The following is an 18,648-nucleotide window of genomic DNA, read 5'->3' on the forward strand; positions in this document are numbered from 1 at the left end:
TTACGATGTCTGTCTTAATCAGCCATTAGAAAGGCCACTTTCCATAAAGGGACTTTTTGACATTTGGATTTCTGGATTTTCTTTGTTCTTTTTCAATGTAGTACAACACATTTTGGGGGGAATGTGGGTCAGTTCTTGGTGCAACTGGGAAGAAAGGTAGCTCGGGTTTTGTATTCAAAGTTGTATAATTCCGGCAACTCCTCCAACAGTTGTAGAGACATAATACTCAAAGCCAAAAAGTTAGCCAACATCATTATTATTCATCAAAAATGTTTGTACAAAGCAACTATAATTAATATATATGAGATTTTGCATTGCAATTCATTCTGATGCATGAAAGTTAATCATGCTGCTAGTGTGGTTAAAAATATAAAAAGAATGGGATTAAAGACATTTATAATACACTGCATGGAAAAGACTGACGCAACCTTCAGATCTAAAGAGTTATACTAATGCAGAAAAGCCTTAAACCTGCATTATTTCTCATTGCCAGCAGGGGCAAGTGCTCTGGTTGTGAAAAGACAATTCTATAGAAGTCAGCAAGAAAACACTCTCACTTGACTTCAGTAGGCATTATCCTGATGTCTTTATGGTCCCAATTGTTTCGCATCTTCTTTATTACAGAATGGCATTAATATTTAAATGACGGTCCCTTTCAAAGTTAGATAAGCGAAAAAGCAGGATATGAAGTAGGGACTGGCTACCTTGTAACTGACAAGTCACTACACTATGAGAGTGCAAACCCTCGCTCATCGCTTCTGATTTCAGTCGAGCGATATTACCAGTATTAACTGATATTGACCATTTTACATGCCTCAGGTTTTTTCCAACACTTGTAAGTCTTACTAACTGTTTCCTCACATTTCTCACCACTTCACTCATAGGTTGCATCATAAACCATTGATGTGGTGTGTACTGTAACACATGCAAGCAATTCGCATTTACCTTGACCCAAGCTATCTAATCATGAACAACAGCAATCATTGGATTCATTTATATTAAATTCAAAATTGCTTCCATTTATCGTAAAAACTTGGGTCTAACTGGCACCTCGTTTGATTTATGGCTTTTGACTGATTACAAGTTGGAAGGCGTTTCAGTGCGTTGCATCACTTCTTCCTCCCTGCAAGGCATTTAACACCATTTAACCAAAATGAAAGTGTATGTGGTACACAAACACCAGCAGTGCAGCAAATCTTCACTTTTGTTGCCAGTCTTTCTTATACTGTCTCACCCTCTCTGTCTGTGTTTGTCTTCCCCATCGTTCTTGTCTCCCCCCACTGGGCCCTATCTAATAAAGCAGAAATGCCAGGGAAATAATCTTCAAAACACTTTAGTCTATATGCACTCTGTACTTCAGCAGATATTTCAGCACAGCCCTGCGCCATCCCAGCAGAGATTAGTGCATCTTATTGTCTTCCAGCCATTAGCAGCAGGGAGGAAGAAAGCGAGATTATGATGAAGGGATTATACTGGCACAAAGTCTCCTCACTCTAATGGTCTAATCTCATATTCTGTTGACCTCCCATGACCTCTTCACACGGCTCCCCGCAAATCAGCTCAGACAAAGACTTAGTAGTGTTTTTTGGCCTTTAGTTGACGTCCCTTTGTTTGGGTTTTATTTTTTCTCTTGTGCTTTCTTTCTTTAGTTTCCTTTCAGGACTAAATTAATTAAACAGAAGTGCATTGTGTTCTATTGCAGTCTAACAGAGACTTGAATGAACATCTGAGCACCATGTTCATAAAAGTGCATTTGTGCAGCGCTAATAAATATTTGTTTTTCCTGGCTGTGGATCCCCATACGTCTGTCCCCATGGGCAGGTAATAAACACAGTGTGATCAAAACTAAATTAAAAGTTAATACCACTGAGAAATAATGTTGCTTCTAAATACTTTAATTTCACTTGCTATTAACCTTCTTTTGCTTTATGATTTTTGTTACCTTTAAGTAGCTTCAGCATCTGTTTTCCATAACACTGTTATTCCATTTTCTAAGTAAATATTTTTTATTACTTTTACTATTACTTTAAAGCAGTAATCCAGGTATTTGGTGATTTGACTTGATAAAATGACCATTTGTGTCACTTACATTTTAATGTGCCTGTGAGGGCAGTTGATGATAATCACCCGTAAAGGCTTAAAGTTAGAAAAACTGATGGATGGGTAAATGTGACATCAGAGGATGCAAGGGAGAGTGTGAGATAGAGGCAAAGATCCGCTGGTGTGACCCCTGTCAGGATCAGCCCCCAAAATGAGGAAGACTTTGATCTTCGGGTTCAGGCAGCTGTGGCAAGTAGCTGTCTGTTAGGCATCACCTTTCCTAATATGAATTACTGAAGTGTTCATTTTTTGTTTGCAGACAAGTCAGCATCTTCCATGCAAATTATGGGAAACCATGGCAATGACAAGAATGGCAAAGACGCCAAGGAGGTCTCTATGAAGCACCTTAAACCTCTTTGAGACCAATTTTATTGCTAGCGACAGCCAAAAGCTTCCAACTTCCACTTGCCAAATGGTCACAGAAAGCAGTCCTTTGGTCTCTAGACCTGCGTGAATGGAGCTTTAGCGACTGATTTGAAAGCAAATGCCAGCAATCTCCAGTATCCACTTTCAGTCAGTCAGTTCTAGACACTGGTTGCTTCAGGTTTCTAGACCTGTGGTAACTGAAAATGAATTTTGCACTAATTAGTAAGTATGTGTGTGTTTGTCTGTGGAATGCAGCCCTACAGTCTATTACTGTAGCTTGCCAACCAAGCTTGTTAGCTGATAACAGCAACCCATTCCAAGTATGATCACTTCTGGCTCCAACATGACAAATATGCCAGTCTTGAGGTTTTGAAACATCAGTTTGGGCCGCAAACCAATGAATGATGCACGGCTGCTACAGCTGTCTCTTATGTAGAGTTGACAAGAAAAAAATGTAAATGATGATCATGAGGAGAAGAGTCTGAAACTATTAAATATGGCCCCTTTTTATTTTCATGCAATATATTACATCTCAAAGTTTATCTTAATTATATTTCAGGGGTGGGTGTGATGTCACAACGCCGATCTGTGAACGGATCACAAGGTGATTTATTTCCCATTCATTCTGCTCCTCATTCATTTCAAGGATTTGAGGAAGGAAAGGTCCATTAAAGGAGAATTAGCTTTCTCCTTTAACTTGTTTTAAAAAGTTAAAACATGAAATTTCACATGATGAATCATATGAAGAGCTGAGTTGTGGGAATTCAGATGTTTTTAATAGTGTTTTTCTTTCCTTTCTTCTATTTTGATCTCAGCACGTTTAGCTAATCTGTCTTTCTGCTTTCAAATTTTGTCCATTTCTGATCCATTTATTTTTTTTCCACTGAAAAACTGAAAAAAAAAAATAATAATATGCATTTGGTCCCTTCAAACGTTTACATCTTCAGTAAATCATATATTAACAGTGAGCCGTTTCTAATTGTACATTTCTAATCACTGTACTTAGTTTAGTTTGTCAGCTTCTGACAAACTAAACTAAGTACAGTGAACAAAGAAAGCATTCACACCTTCTGTTGTCTTTAAAACAAAAACCTGTAGTCACTAAACTTGCCTTACCTACAATTTGAAGAAGAATGTTAGCCAATACTAAAGCTAAAATAAATACGATTAAATTAAAACAAAATAAAATAACGTTAAAAAATTTTTATTTGAGAGTTAATCAAACTCATTAAATCTGCCTAAATTTCACAAACACCATAAATGAAGCAATTTAACATATAAAACGTATGCAAGAAAACTTCTTAGGTGACTAAATCTGTGATTTGTTCCATAACTGCTTAAGAGGACTGCCACTCATTCAGTGTATTTTGATGGCAAATTGAGCTACTTAACTATTAGAATATTTACTTAAACAATTGTTGACTTTATTCATGTTATTCCTGAGCAATAGAGTTGAAATACCCACTAAAAAAATTTAAAGAATTGTTTAACCTTAGTCTCAGCGGCAGCAGGGGGAGTTTTTAAACTGACAACTCAAACATTAATGGAATTGTGAAGGTTAAATCCCCACCTTAGTTCATAATTTAGTGAGTACTTAAAAGTAACAGACTGAATCGGAGATTGGCATCATTTTGATTCCTGTGATTCAACACCTACTTGTTCATTTTGTGAGTTGTATGTTTAGCCAATATAAACTAATATACCACAAATATAAAGGAGTTTTATAATTAATTACGAATAACTATTAATCAAGATTACCTTTATAACATTTCCACCTTAGAATGTCAAGCAGCAGTTAAAATGTTGCCCCTTTATTTTATTTATTTATTTATTTATTTATTTTTTACTTAAGTGTCTCCACAGTGTAATAATTTACACATTTGCCAAACAAGCGAATGATCCCCAATTCAGTCGTGGAAGGAAACACAATTGCCCCGGGGATTGTGTCAGGAAGGGCACTTTGCATAAAAATCTCCCAGATCAAATGTGTGGAGCTTCACACTGTGGCAGCTAAAAGTAGCTTCAGATGAATAACAATAATTGTTTGACAAAGCTGACCTTTAGCTGTGATTGCATACTGAAAAAAGAAAGAAAAAAGACAAATATCTCACCATCACAGCTTACTGTTACACAGAAATGTCACACGTACATTCACAGTTATTTCTGACAGAGAAAAAAAATCTGTTGGGGGCATTTTCCCCAAAGGGGCATTTTTTTGACACAGCATTTCCTGTTTCCCTTTATCAGCAAACAGGAAGTGTAAACACAATGCCTTCTGGGAAATGCTGTCGGGTCTGCTAATGTGGAGTCATCATTAGTAAGTGGACACACCCTTCCTGGTATTCATTCCTGCTGCTGACTGTGCGTTTGTCTCAGTTTCAGACTCAAAGTGTCTCACTGTGTTTGACTAACATTTTGTATTTTGTTTCATTCCCTTTTTAGTTTCCCCGTCTCTTTCTGCCCGTTGACGCCTCGCTGTCTCTCTTCCCTCCACGTCTTCTTTCTTTTCTTTTCTCTGACAGTGCTTTCAATACATTTTTCCTCTTAAAAGTCTCCACTTGTGGCTTGTTGTATCTCTCAAGGTGAAAGATGCATGTTGTTTTCATACAGTCTATTTCTGTCCCCGTCTATCATTCCTTCTCCCTTTTCCTTTTCTCACCTTTTTTCTCCCCCTTTCCTTTTTTCCACCCCCATACTCTCTCTGTCTCACCTTAAAAGCAGATCTAGCACCTTATAAGAACCCGGATAAATAAACACACCAGTGCACCCAGTTTACCCAAGTTCACCCCCTTTTTTTTATAGTTTAACTCAAGTTTTTTAATTCTTTGAATTTAAAATGTAAAAGCAGGCATGTAGATTGATGTATGAAAAGTTACAGGAGTTTTCGGTTTAGGTGTTTGTTTGTTTGTTTTTTAAAATACTTGACAGTATATATATAAGCTTATATAATAATCACTTTGTAAACTGCAAGTGTCAGGCACACAAATCTCACTTGAGGATTATACAAAGTTATTTACGGCATCATTTATCAAAGGCATCTTTCGGAGCTATGAAGAATAAATAACATTCAGGAATATCTGTAATTACATCTGTACATTGTCCGCAGGCAAGAGAGTGTGTGTGAGTGTGACAGAGGAGCAGAAACAGACAGACTCGGAGATACAGTTGTCATTCTCCGGGATGTTTTGTGACTGGCAGACAGGTCTGACCTAGTTTTTCAGTCTACCAAAGGCTAAAGCACAGAAGCGAGTCAACAAGACTTCATAATCCTAGCGGTCGCTGAAGGGTATTTGAAGTTCATGTTGAAGTCCTGTTGTCGCTTCTGTGTTTTTGAAGACGGAAATATAATTTGATTTAATCCTCACTTACTATGGCAGGACAAGAAATCTGTCTTTCCTATAGTCTATCATTCAGCATAACTTGATGCTTGGTGGATTTGAGTCAATGACTTTTTCTCACAAAGAAATTCAGTCAGATTTGGATTTGCAAGAAGTTAATTACACTTACCAAGTTTTTTCTACTTTTTCCTATCTTTGTTTTTGAATTATCTTAAATCTTTTAATTAAGGGTTACACGGTGATAGGATGGCTACCCGACTCAAAATATCATCTCTAATGGGCAGGAAATTTGAAGACGAATCCTAACCTAACAACTCATAATTAAATAATTAAAACATTTAAAATTACTAAAATAAAAATGTGTCCATTCAAGTTTAACTTAGCCTAGTTCCAATGCTCTAAAATCACATTGTTTTTTTAGTTGTTAAAACCAGCCTGGTCTTGAGAAGTGGCATCTGTCCCTCCAGTATTAAATTGACCAACTAAGATCCTTGATGATGATGATTCCTTTCAGAGTCTTTTTGCCATACATCATAAATATCTATAGATGAAATTAAAACTAATTTATGATTTCAATAGGAATAACTTGAGCATATAAAATCAATATTCAGTAACATCTGTCCAATGCTTGTATTGAAGCAAAAGTTCTCAAGAACAAATCACCACATAGACATCATATCTTTGCTGTGGATAATCATCATCTGTACCTTTAATTAAAATAAAACTAATAGATTACCATGTAAATGCCACTTTCATGATCCCGCTTTTGCACACAAGCCACCAATGAAATGTTTTAAAGTTATCAATTGGTTGATTTAACATGAAGGTTGTCGTAAAATGAAGCAGGTTTAGTATGAGATTTGCTTGGACTCAACAAAACGACCAAGTTGTTGATTCTTTTGAACAAATTCTCATAGCTAAGAGCTGACTAAAAGCAAAGCAGAGCTGGAGACATTTTAATGAATTCTATCTCACTTTATTGTTATTATTGACCACATTTAAATTCATGTCTTTATCTGTGCTGTCTTCCCCAAGTTTGCATATTTTAATCATATTTTGTACATAAATAACAAATTATACATGCAAAGGGGCACCAGTTTCGTTTTAATGAACACATCAGCATCAGTCTTTAGGTTGTGTTACACAAATATCAGTGTTTGGCACTATTTAGCTTTTTTAGCAGTTTTTGCCACCTTAAAATCAGGAGTTTGTTTATTTGTGGGAACTATGAATGCAGAGTGAGTTCACAGGCTCAGATCTGTGATCTTCGCCTATTGAATAGTGTAGTGTGTGGTGTAGAGATTAAAACAGGTTTAATCACAGAGCAGCTTCTAACAATCTGTCTGCCAGAAAGTCACACCAGGAGTCACACACACACACACACACACACACACACACACACACACACACACACACACACACACACACACACACACACACACACACACACACACACAGCGTCCTCACTGACACAGTCATTGGGTCACATCAGACAAATCCCATTTCCATACAGTGAATTGGTTATGACTGATGTTGGCCAGCTTATAAGCGATGGTGATAACAAACAGTCATTTGAAAGTAATTTAAAGCCTGAAGTCTTATCCTCATTGGTTTGGACTCAGCTGTCAGCCCCTCTGCTAAAGGCAAATTTTGCAACTACAGCACTTCACAGTAGATAAACAAAATAAGTGAGTCTAAATACTGGACTTACGAGTTCCTGTTCATATTAAACATAATTTAAATGATCAAAAACATCATGAGCAATATTTATAATCTAATTTTTTCTCAAAAATCGAGCTCCATCTCTAGTAAATACTCCATAACTCTAAGTGGTGCTGACTGAATGTAAAAACAATAAATATATAAATGCTGATTTGCCAGATCAGATCAGTTTGCTTTTAAGCTTTTAATTCCCTACAGTGGGCAGACTAGTGTGGGAGCTGGAGACCAGTCGGATTACTCCTCATTTTTATTCTTAATTTTATTAATGGCATTTTCCTATTAATCGGTTTCTCAGGCAATCGCAAAAAAGAAACAAAAAAGATTTCAAAAATCTGAAGTAATAAATGACATTGTGCAGATATATAAGGGAATAAGGTATACTGTCTAAAACAGAGAATACAGGTCAGTCCCTTTAAGTAAAACCTTAACTGGGTCTTTCAGTAGTAATCAGTAACTTCAGCTGAGCTAACATCGCCACAGCTGGACAGCTTGTCAACCACACTGACATATCTGAATGAATGAATGAATGGCTCTAATCATGAATCTTGTGTAATGTGTGTGTGTGTGGGAGGGTGAAGTCTCCCAGATGGCACCCAAAGGATTTCTCTCTCCAGGAATTAGACCACTGGGTTTAGTTGCATCAACGGCTTTCAATGTAACAAACAAATCAAATCACTTCTATCACTTTGAGCCATAGAGCCAGAGTACTACAAAACAACTGTTCCCATATATACAGGGTATATATGCAGGTACACAGAAACACTTTGCTGTAGTTGCCTGTGGCTATCACTACACAGACACACTCTGAATAACCTAATAGAAATTGAAATTTTACTGTAAGGTGTTATTTTCTCTATCCTTTCATGTACAGTTTGGCTTGAAAGGTTGATAAGAGGGAGCCTAAACTCACTATAACGCAAGGAAATCTTCTGCTCACAAATTGACACCACTCAACTGACAAGAGCTACGCTACTTTTTAATATTAGATGTGCGTCATACTTTGTTTCATCAATATTTAATTTCAAATGAACTTGACGTCAGCTTGACAGTTAAGTTTTTTTTCATTGTTTAACTCCTCAAAATTGATTAACTGAAGACCTCCCGGTGAACTGAGATTGGTTTTAATTTTTTCCTGCTGTGTCTCCGGATCATCCTATATTGTTTTAATGGTTGTAACCTCCTGTCTCCAGGAATGACAGTCCAGCCTCAGGGGGGGAGAACAGCACTCAATTACAGCATTCAAATCTACACAGAGCTGTCCGAGATCATTGGCACAGCATATGTGAACAGTGACGGGGGCTGACAGCATGTCCTTAAAAGGGCTTATAACCATCATTTTCAGTTATTTCTGTACCCTCTTGGAGACAGTTTTACCAGTATTCATGAGCATTTCACCCTGGAGTGAATGGGAAAGTAGCCTGTAGCGTTTTAAAGGGATCTGGGTTACATTTTCTGGGTACGCTGCAGTGCACTGCTTTTCAATCAGAAAGAACTGCTTCACACTTTCCATTTGCTGAACATGAAAGCACACCCTTCACCAACTCACATTCTCATTATTCAGGTACAGACACACACATATGTAACACACATGCACAGTATTTTTCTTTCCAAGACATAAAAAGAGAACTTACCAGTCAAACTGAAGTCGAAGCCGGGCAGAACTGCTGTTCAGATCTTTGTCGAGGTATAAAATGAAGCCCAAATCCTTCAAGGTGTTCACTTGCTCAGACTGGAGTTATGCTTTATTAATCTCGCAGGTTGTGGTAGAAATCAGTGGTTGGTGGGTGGTCATGAGCTCAACAGAGGCAAAAACCACCTACTGATACGACTACTTCTTTTCCTCTCTCGTACTCCTTTTTTTCCCCCTGATGTAGAATGAGAGCAGCAGGTGTACAAGCAGGGATTTCTCTCTTTGTTAGATTTTTACTAGGCTTTTGTACAAATCCCTTCCTGGACTGCCAGAGAGATAAGAAAGTCTGTGATGATGAAAAATGGGTTGATGCCTCTTAAGTTGTATCCCAGAGATGGATTTCCAAAGAAAAACGGAGAATCAAATATCAGAAAAACCCACTCATCAGATAATTATCAGTTTTTACTCAAGTGGGTATTGCAGTTGTCTCTTAGTTAGTAAGATTATTATCAAATAAGTAAAAACTCCAGCTACTCCAACAGTGGAGTTTTTACCCCAAAATGTCTTTGTCACCCTCTTTCTCTTCTCAGGTTGTCGAGGTTTTCCCGCAGGTGTGAATCCAACAGGTTTCGAGTCTCTCTTGTTCTTTTTTCCTCTCTCCCTTCTGATGTGCTTTTCTCATCCAAGAGCCAAAAATGGTGAACCACAGCTGTCTGACCGCAGTCCTCTCTCACACAGGTCACTGCCCACTTCCTCTTCCTGTTATTCTGGTCAGTGTTGTCTGCTGGTGCTCCCAGCTACTGCTCCTTTTCCTGTCCTGGAGGGGAAAACAGAAAGAGATGGAGGTATGGGGAGGTATTGGTGGATTGGTGAAAAGACAGAAAAAAATGGAGAGAGCAAGAGAAGCAGAGAGGGAGTGCATATGTCAAAACAGCTCAAAAACACTAGGAGAGGCAGAGAAAGCAGCCGGCTCATGTTCATGAAGCAGATGGAGTGAGTGTGTGAGATAGGAGAAGGGAGGGAGGGTGATGGAGAGTAAGGTGAGAGAGGCGTTACTTCTCGGTCCTTCTCAGAGAGCGGGAGAGCAACGGGGAGTGGGGGAGAGATTTATTATTCATGTGTGTGAGATAAGGATTAAGTTAAACAGGTTATTGGGGATAATCCTTAGAGATTTCCCCACATGAGGCTAGTAAATATTTCAGAGGGCTGACTTTGTGTGTGTGTGTGTGTGTGTGTGTGAGTGTATCTGACAGAGAGATGTCGTCTAAGCTGGAAAATGAGATGAGAGGGACGCCTTGCCACACACACGCACACTCACACACTCCTTATCTTACTCCCCCCGTCTCTTCGGGGGTGAGTTGTTCGTCAGTAATTTGGCGAATTGGACAGGAAAGCCGGCTGTGTGTTTTTAAATTGAAACCTCTCCTGTGGCAATAGCAGTCCAGCCTTTCTTTTTCACTCCCATCTCACCCTCCCTCCCTCTCTCCCTCCCTCCCTCTCTCTGTCATCTTTTTCTCATTCTCCCCGCTTGCTCTGTCTCTTGTTTTTTATATTTTATTTTGCAGTTTCAGCTCAGTTCTACATAAAATATTGTCATTTCATCTGGGAGCAGCTTTTCCAGACATCATACATCAACATTTACTTTAAATCTACTTTATGTAGTACTTGTGTATGTACAGTCTCTCTCTTGCTCTCAGTTCTCTGATCTGATTAGTGAGAGCAATACTGTTATTTTTTTCTCTCTAGACACAGTCCAAACTTTAAGACAAAAGGACTGTTTGTCATTGCTTTTCAAATAAGAAACACATGGCCTTCGCAAAAACAATGCAAGCTTCTTCTAATCAGGAACTTCTTTAATTAATGAAGGATTTCTGTGAAGCCTGTGCTGTGTATGTTCTATACATGAGGATTATAGACTTGACAAAACAGACAAATGTCGTGTCTGAGGCCGCACCTCAGAAAGCAGCCCCACCCACAGCGCTAATTTAAGTTTTTTCAATATGCAAACACAATGAAAAAAAAGAATCTGTTAGTTTCTCTGTATTGCTGAGACTGACATCAGCACTGCACGAAGCACAGCAACAGTGCAAAAAACTCCAGGAGAAAAGAAGTGCAGAGGTGTGAGATGGCTAAAATCTGACCAATCAAAATGATAGAAGCACAAATTTCTGGCCATTTAATTTGCAGTGTGAATACCTTATGTGTGCAGTTTTTTCCACTCCATCATTGAAATGGAGGATGAAGTGGTCTTGCACTATTATAGAAACATCATGCAGCCTTTGCATTCGAGAGTCTTGTCTGCTCTGTTCAGTATTCTTGTTCCCCCCTGGTGAACCACCCTTCCTAAGTGTTTTCTTGTTTCTGACCAAGAAGTAACATCTACCTTCAGGGAAAATCTTTCACCCGCTTCACTCCTTCTCTGTCGGAAAATTACTGTGCGTGTGTGTGTGTGTGTGTGTGTGTGTGTGTGTGTGTGTGTGTGTGTGTGTGTGTGTGTGAGAAAGAGAGAGAGAGAGAGAGACAGTCATTTTAAACAGATAAGAAATAAGAAACTAGTGACTTGAATGGCAGCTGCACACCAGAGGAAACAAAGAAAGCCTGAACGATGGTGTTTGAAAATGTGTCGTTTTTTATTTGTTAGTCCATCATTAGATTTCATGAAAATTAAGATTACATCCTTAACATTATGTGCCACATTTAATGACATTTGCATGCTCACATCATAACCACTGTTAAATCTAAAGAGACACTCTATAAATCACACATTAATTGAGCTCAGTTTTACAGAGCAGAGGCAGTGATGTATGTGAATAAAGGCAACAAGCGCAGAGTTTTTCCTCATGTTGGCTGTCTGTTTTCTTTCAGTAAACAAGGCGACATGTACAAGACTGATGGTTGTCTCAAGAACAAACAAACAAAATGTCACAAATATGATGGAAACTCTCTTGTTTACACATCTCTTTCCTTCTACCCCTCAGTGTATCTCTGTCATTCTGTCTTTTCAAAAATCCTCATGCTCTTGGCCTACTTTCCTAAATAACACTTTGGCACTAAAAATTGCATCTTCGTTCCACTCATGACATGTAAGGAAACAGGCGATATTCCCCCACTAGTGGTTTGACTGGAAGAAGACCATTGGGGGCTGAACATCAAGGAGCACTGAGAGGGAAGAAAGAGAAGGATGAGCAAGAGAGGAATATGTCTAACATGACAGATGTTTTTTAAATAGTGTCTATGTGCCTAGAGGGTCCACTTTCATCATTAACACATATAATGTTTTTCCTATAAATATAGATCCCTGTTGGAAACACTACCTCAAAGGTGGGTCCACATGACACAGGACTTTTCCTACTTATCCATTCCAGTATGTTCCCACTGCTCATAATGATTAAAAACAACAATGTTTCTGAAAAAGAAACACGTTCCCTGTTAGGTTCTCAAATATCATTCTTTTAAAGGTTCAGTTGCAGCTGACCTTTGAGCAAATTCAGCTTTTAAAAGTAAAAGTAAGTTGTTATAATTTCAGAGTAAATTATTGGCTTTTTAGTTTGTCCAGTTGACTCCCACAGGCTTCAACAAGGCATTTATTTTAAATGAAGAACCACCAGATTTATTTTGACTTAGTTTTCAATAATAAATGAAAAGTTTGAAAGCCACGCTCGTACTGTAAGGAACCATATGTTTTTTCCCTTCAAATAATTTGTGTTTTTCAAAACTGCCATCAGGGACTTGGAAATTTTGAAATGTTTGTTAATTTATAAGCAGAAGACTAATTTTTTTTAGGAGAAAAACTGCTCAAAACTGGGCTTGATTTACATCTGTGTAATTTTTGCACGATGAATTCTGCTGCTTCATGACTCTGCGGCTACACCAACCATGTAACATATGCAGACCATTTATGAGACACATGCTACATCATTATGTTACTACTACAATAAGTGAAAGTGGTTATGCCGACATATGCACTGCTAAGATCTGCTCAAATAAACCCGTCTCTTGATTTTATTTTTATCTACACTAGCATTTGGCATTTAGCATTTTGCCAGTATCAGCAGTCACACCTCTCCTTAAATACTCTGCAGTCTCAATCTTTTTATTGTAAGCAAAGCATGCAACTGTGCTGTCATTATTATAGTGAAGGAGTCAGTCAGGAATAGCACTACATTTAGCACTTTAAGAAAACAGATCTTTATACTACTGCAAATCCAGCATTAGTTCTTAATTTAACTTCTGCTGGTTTTGTTGGTTTGGTTCTGCTTGGTTTGGTCCCACTTCAGTATACAGAAGCCATGGGTTTGGGTCTCTGTTGGTTGTTGTGTTTGATCTTAATCTTGATTAATGTCCAGCTTTATTCTTAATACTTTTGGAGTCTAGTTAGTGTGTCTCTGTTGGTTCTTTGTGTTTTCGTTGAGATTTTGGTGGGTTTTCTGTAGCGTCCTGTTTTCGTTTTACTTGCTGACTGTCTTCCCTTTATTGCTTTCAGCAGCTGTTTATTAGTTTCATCTGCATTTCATTTACACTCCTATGTTAACCCCCCCCCCATTAGTGTGTGTCTATAAATACTTCTATAATTCCTTTGTTCAGTATTGCATCATCCATTTAGCATTTAGCTGGGTATCTGCAGCAGTTTGTTCCTGAGCTTGTGATCCTAGTGATTTTTGGATTTCTTGATTCCCTGGACTTTGCCTTTTCTGTTTTCTTGGATTAGAAGATTTTGGACTATGCATTTCTTTGACTTATTAGCAATAAATGTTTATTTTTGTACTTCTTCCTCCTGCACCCTGCTCTTGGGTACTCAAAAAAATAACTACACTCGACACAGCTCATCATGACAATAGATTTCTACGTCGAGCGGGCAAGAATGATGAAATCTATTTAAACACTGAAAAGAGAAACAAAAATTAAGTCATTTTGTTTATGAGCAGTTTAGAAGATAAATGTCTGTATTTGTTAAGCTTTCTGTGCCTCAAATCTTTGGCTCATTCTCTAAAAGAGTGCATCTTCTTTTAAGTTATAGTTCCCATTTATATTTTCTTTGTTGTTGTTTTGGACAGTTTTCATCTACTCTTGAGACAAGCATCATATTTTATCCTCCTCAGCCCTTCATTATAAGAAACAACCATGCTACCATGAATCACAACAAACTCCATTCCCTGCATTGTTATCTATAAGCACCAGGCAGCACATAGTTAGAAAAGCAACAGACTAGAGCATTGTAATCTGACCATCTGCCCATCCAGTATATCAGAATATTACCTAATTATCACATAAAACTAAAATGATCACCTTACGGATTTATGCCTCCAACAGTCAGTTTAACTTCATGCCAGTCTGGAAGACTGTCTAGAAGAGTTTAAAGCAATCTAATAGGTGGGCATCAAATCAGTATCAAATCAAATTTAAGTATAGTGTGAGAACAGTAACGGCATCGAATTAGATTTTTTCCAGAACAATAAGATGCCACAGAGAAGTGGACATTTTATCATGTGGACATAAACTATCATCACTTCATTATCATTAGACATTTGCATGAAATTTCTTGAGGAAGGAAAAACGTGTTCGTGAGGTTACTTGACATTTGATTACTAAAGTCTATTGATGTTTTCCATATATATGACCAGTAACCACATGAAGTCAACATGTTGTAATCATGGTGAAAATATAGGATCAAGTAAATAAAGCACCAGTCACAGAAACCTAGAGACCAGTCGGTGACCCCTTGGCAACCATCTGTCGCTAGGGAAAAATGTGTATTCTGTAACTAGTCTGCAAAAACGTCCTTTTTTCTGCTTTGGTCACAAGCAAATTGTTGGATACATATTTTCAGTGGAACCAACTGGCTTGTCTATAAACACCGGTGAAACTGTTTATAGACAAGTGTGAAATATGAGAAAAATGATACACAAACGGGACCATAATGGTGACCATTTGACTTTCAATTAAATATGCTTGTGAAACATGTGGGCTGTAGTGCTGAGGCAAAACTCTTACTTTGAAGGCTAACTTCTATTTCTGCTTGAAATTTGTACTAGTTTTACTACACTGGTCAGGAAATAGTTAGTAAGTATTTGCAGACAAACATGAAAAAACAAACAAACATAGGCAACCATGCTAGCAACCAAGCAGTCAATACGAGGTTTTCATTGTAGCACCTTCATTGCGACCAGTTTCACCCAGCGACAGCCAGCAAGCTCCAGGAACCACTGCTAAGTAGTTGGGCAATAGAAGTTTCCTTACTGGTTGTATCATGTCCGATATGGTTGGGAACCAATCTCTGACATCACATGAGAAACCCCAACTGACTTCAATTTTTTAAAAAATCTTCTCTCGATGCATTACTGAGATTCCTTACCCCAGAGATACCTCATTTGCAAGAACGGGATGACCTTGATTGTTGACCTGTTACCATCTAATCACTTCGTCATTGAATGCAAGTGTAAATTTCCATCAAACTTGAAGAAATCCCTTCAAGGTGTTCAACAGATATTGCTTTCAAGCGAATAAGGCAGGCAGAGTGAATTTTTATTATGCCTCTAGCCAAGATTTTACTCTACTTCAAAATATGATATACTCCATTAGGCTTTGCAGTTACTGTTAAAATGTATTTTTTACATAATGTTTTATTTTAAGATGAATTCATCTGGGAAAACTGCAGTTTTTTTATCTCTCCTCATCAAATTTTCACATTTTTATCTGATAAAGAGAATGATTACAAGTCTTGTGACTGGAATGAGTCTCTCTTGCTGCCATTTGGCCAGTGCTTGCATCATCAGGTGTAGGATTTCAGGTTGTGAACAGAGCCTGCCAAGAAGATACAGAATATTGACAAGTGAAGTGGAGTATAAAGGCATGTCATAGGATGACAAAAGCATGGAGCTGCAGTTGAAGAACTGTGAAGTAGTTACTTAAGTGATGAGAAGTCCTTCCTGTCTCTTTAGTAAATAATTTGAATCCCATTCATATTGCTAACAAGTACTTTGAAAATATATTTTCAGTGGAACAACCAGTTCTGAAAAGAACATTAAAAATCTTCATTGCACCAGTCAAAATGAAGCTAGAAAAAGATTTCTTACTGAAAAAGTAAAGATAAAAATAATTATATTCAAGTCAGGACGCCAAGGTTAGATTTGTAACTTTAAGGAACTGAATGGGTAAATTGATTTGGAAATGTTTAACCTTGAAATCATCAGCCTCCAACTTTTATTTTGTTGCAGATTACACCTTGAACATGCTAGAGTCTGTTAAATCCTCTGTGCTATACACCCACCTCACACCATGCCGAATAACAATGTTTCAATGCTTATTACTGCACAAGCTGATCACTAAATACATTTCAGCATGTAAATTCAGTCATGATTCATTAGTCATGCTGCAACACATTTGTTAATCGCCTAACCACCACAAAAAGGCTGTTAGAAAAGCATTATGTAAATGGCTGTCAGTAAATTTCAGCATAGTGACTGAAATGGTTTAATGGTTGTACAGACCTCCTCGGTGTGTTGTTGCATCAGATTCATTTCATGTGAGAAAGCAGCATATCTTTAGTTTTAGGTCATTCTTAGCAGCTGTTGTGCATTTAGGTCAAACATACTGGGATTATACAGTATATCATATTAAACATGGACACTTGAGTAGACATATTGAAATATCCAATTCCATGTACAGTATGCGATTAGATGACCCTTCGTCCTGGCAAGCTTGTACTAATGGCTCATAGCCTCCATGTTTCTAGTCACACAAATTATGCACATCAGCCCTGATTTCCACTAAATGTTGTATTTTGGCTCTCGTTCTTAGAGCGAGTTGGGCAGAATTATCAAATGCCATGTCTGATGTTTCTTTCAAATCTCTACTTTTTCCCCAAATCTTAGGTCCAAATATTTTATATAATATAAACTGTAACTAATGCAGAGAAAACCCCCCCCCCCACATATATTTACAGTAATAACGTTATAAAGTTAGATCATCTACTGCAAAGTAAATGGCTATTTCCCATTTATAGTCAGTGTTGGCTTCATTTAGGCACCTTGATCCTTTTCCATTTTCAACCAACTATTTATGAACACAACACCAAAGCCCCTTTGACTCAACATAGATCACACACACACACACACACACACACACACACACACACATATATAAATCTTCTAAACCACATTTAAAGACAACTTTTTTCACAAGCCATCTTAGCTCTTACCAGCATTAAGTAAAACATGTTTCCACTGGACAGAGTGCAAGAACTGCACTCTGTCACTAATTCTGTACATAGTTATTACAAACAGGATTTCTAGGAGCAGGCAATGCAGCCAATGGGTGGAGAGTATTGGGTTAGATGGATTGCAGATAAATCACATCTTTTGGCTGGTTTGGGAGCACCTTGGTCTCACCAGAGGTTGGGGAGAAGGTCTGTGCATCTCCACTTAGACTGCTGCCCACAACACAGAGACAGTCATATCATAAAACTGGTTACATTTTTAAGAATTATTTTTGCTGGAAAAGTAAATTTTTGAAAGCAGATTAGAAAGCTCATCTATGTTGTTCTACCTGCCTGTAAGAGGAAGTACAAACCTAACCATCCACAGGGAGAACATATAAAATCCACACACGCATAAATAAAGTGTATCGTCTGTAAAACAAAGATATAATGGAGCTTCCAGTAAAAAAGCTCTTGTATGCCGATCCACCATATATGTTAAATATGTTATGGCTACAAGTGAAAAAAAGATTTGTGGCCATAACATCATTTACTAGCTATCAAAACCCAAATTAGAGCCAAACAGATGAGTTACCCTTTTCTACTTGGCTGCCTCAGGCAGACTGTGGGCATCTTGCTTCATCACGACAGACAGTTTTAAAACAGGTCAGACTGAGTTGCAGATGTATGATTTAGTGTTTGTGTCTGTATCTGAAAAGCAGAAATATCCAGCTTTCCCTCATGCTGTCAGTCAGCTGTGACTCTAAAGCTTGCAACCTGTTCTTGATTTCTCATCACATTAACCTATAAAATTTAAGAACAGCAGTAAAATATTTGTTCCACTTTGCACTTAGAAGGAAAAACAGGAATTTTCTTTAAAATGTAAGGAAAAAAGTCCAGCCTTTAACCTGGAGACTGACTTGATTTGTATCTTTCATATTATTTTTGAATTTACAGTAAAATCTAGTGTATTCAGAGCTTTCGTAATCTGAAAATGTTGTGAAAATGAAACCAGGGCAAACAAGGCCTCACTCTCCCATGACCTCAGTTTTAAAAAAAGTCATTTCAGTTTTAACCAGCTTGAATTGTTACGACACACCAATCAAGAGAGATATATGTTAGGACATTAACCCCTCCTGTGTGCATGCGTGTGAAAATCTTTTGTGTTACTATACATGCGTCTAACATCATGTGTGTGTGTGTGTGTCTGTGTGTCTTTGTGTTGTGTAAATAGACAAGATCCCTGAGGACAAATGATGAGGAGATGATATCTTGTGAAGTGTGCCCTTTAAAAATAG

At 37.8% G+C, this 18,648-nt stretch overlaps 1 protein-coding gene across 1 annotated transcript in view; it reads right to left on the bottom strand.

The window, feature by feature from the left end:
* cdh5 (cadherin 5) overlaps nucleotides 1–10,131 on the bottom strand; it is a 35,518-nt gene extending 25,387 nt beyond the window's left edge. The window contains exon 1 of the mRNA XM_031743900.2: nucleotides 9,158–10,131. The gene's annotated coding sequence lies outside the window, so the exon portion shown is untranslated. The remainder of the gene's footprint in view (nucleotides 1–9,157) is intronic.
* Nucleotides 10,132–18,648: the final 8,517 nt, after the last annotated feature.

The sequence above is a fragment of the Oreochromis aureus genome, linkage group 13 (genome assembly GCF_013358895.1).
Source record: "Oreochromis aureus strain Israel breed Guangdong linkage group 13, ZZ_aureus, whole genome shotgun sequence".
Lineage (NCBI taxonomy): Eukaryota > Metazoa > Chordata > Actinopteri > Cichliformes > Cichlidae > Oreochromis > Oreochromis aureus.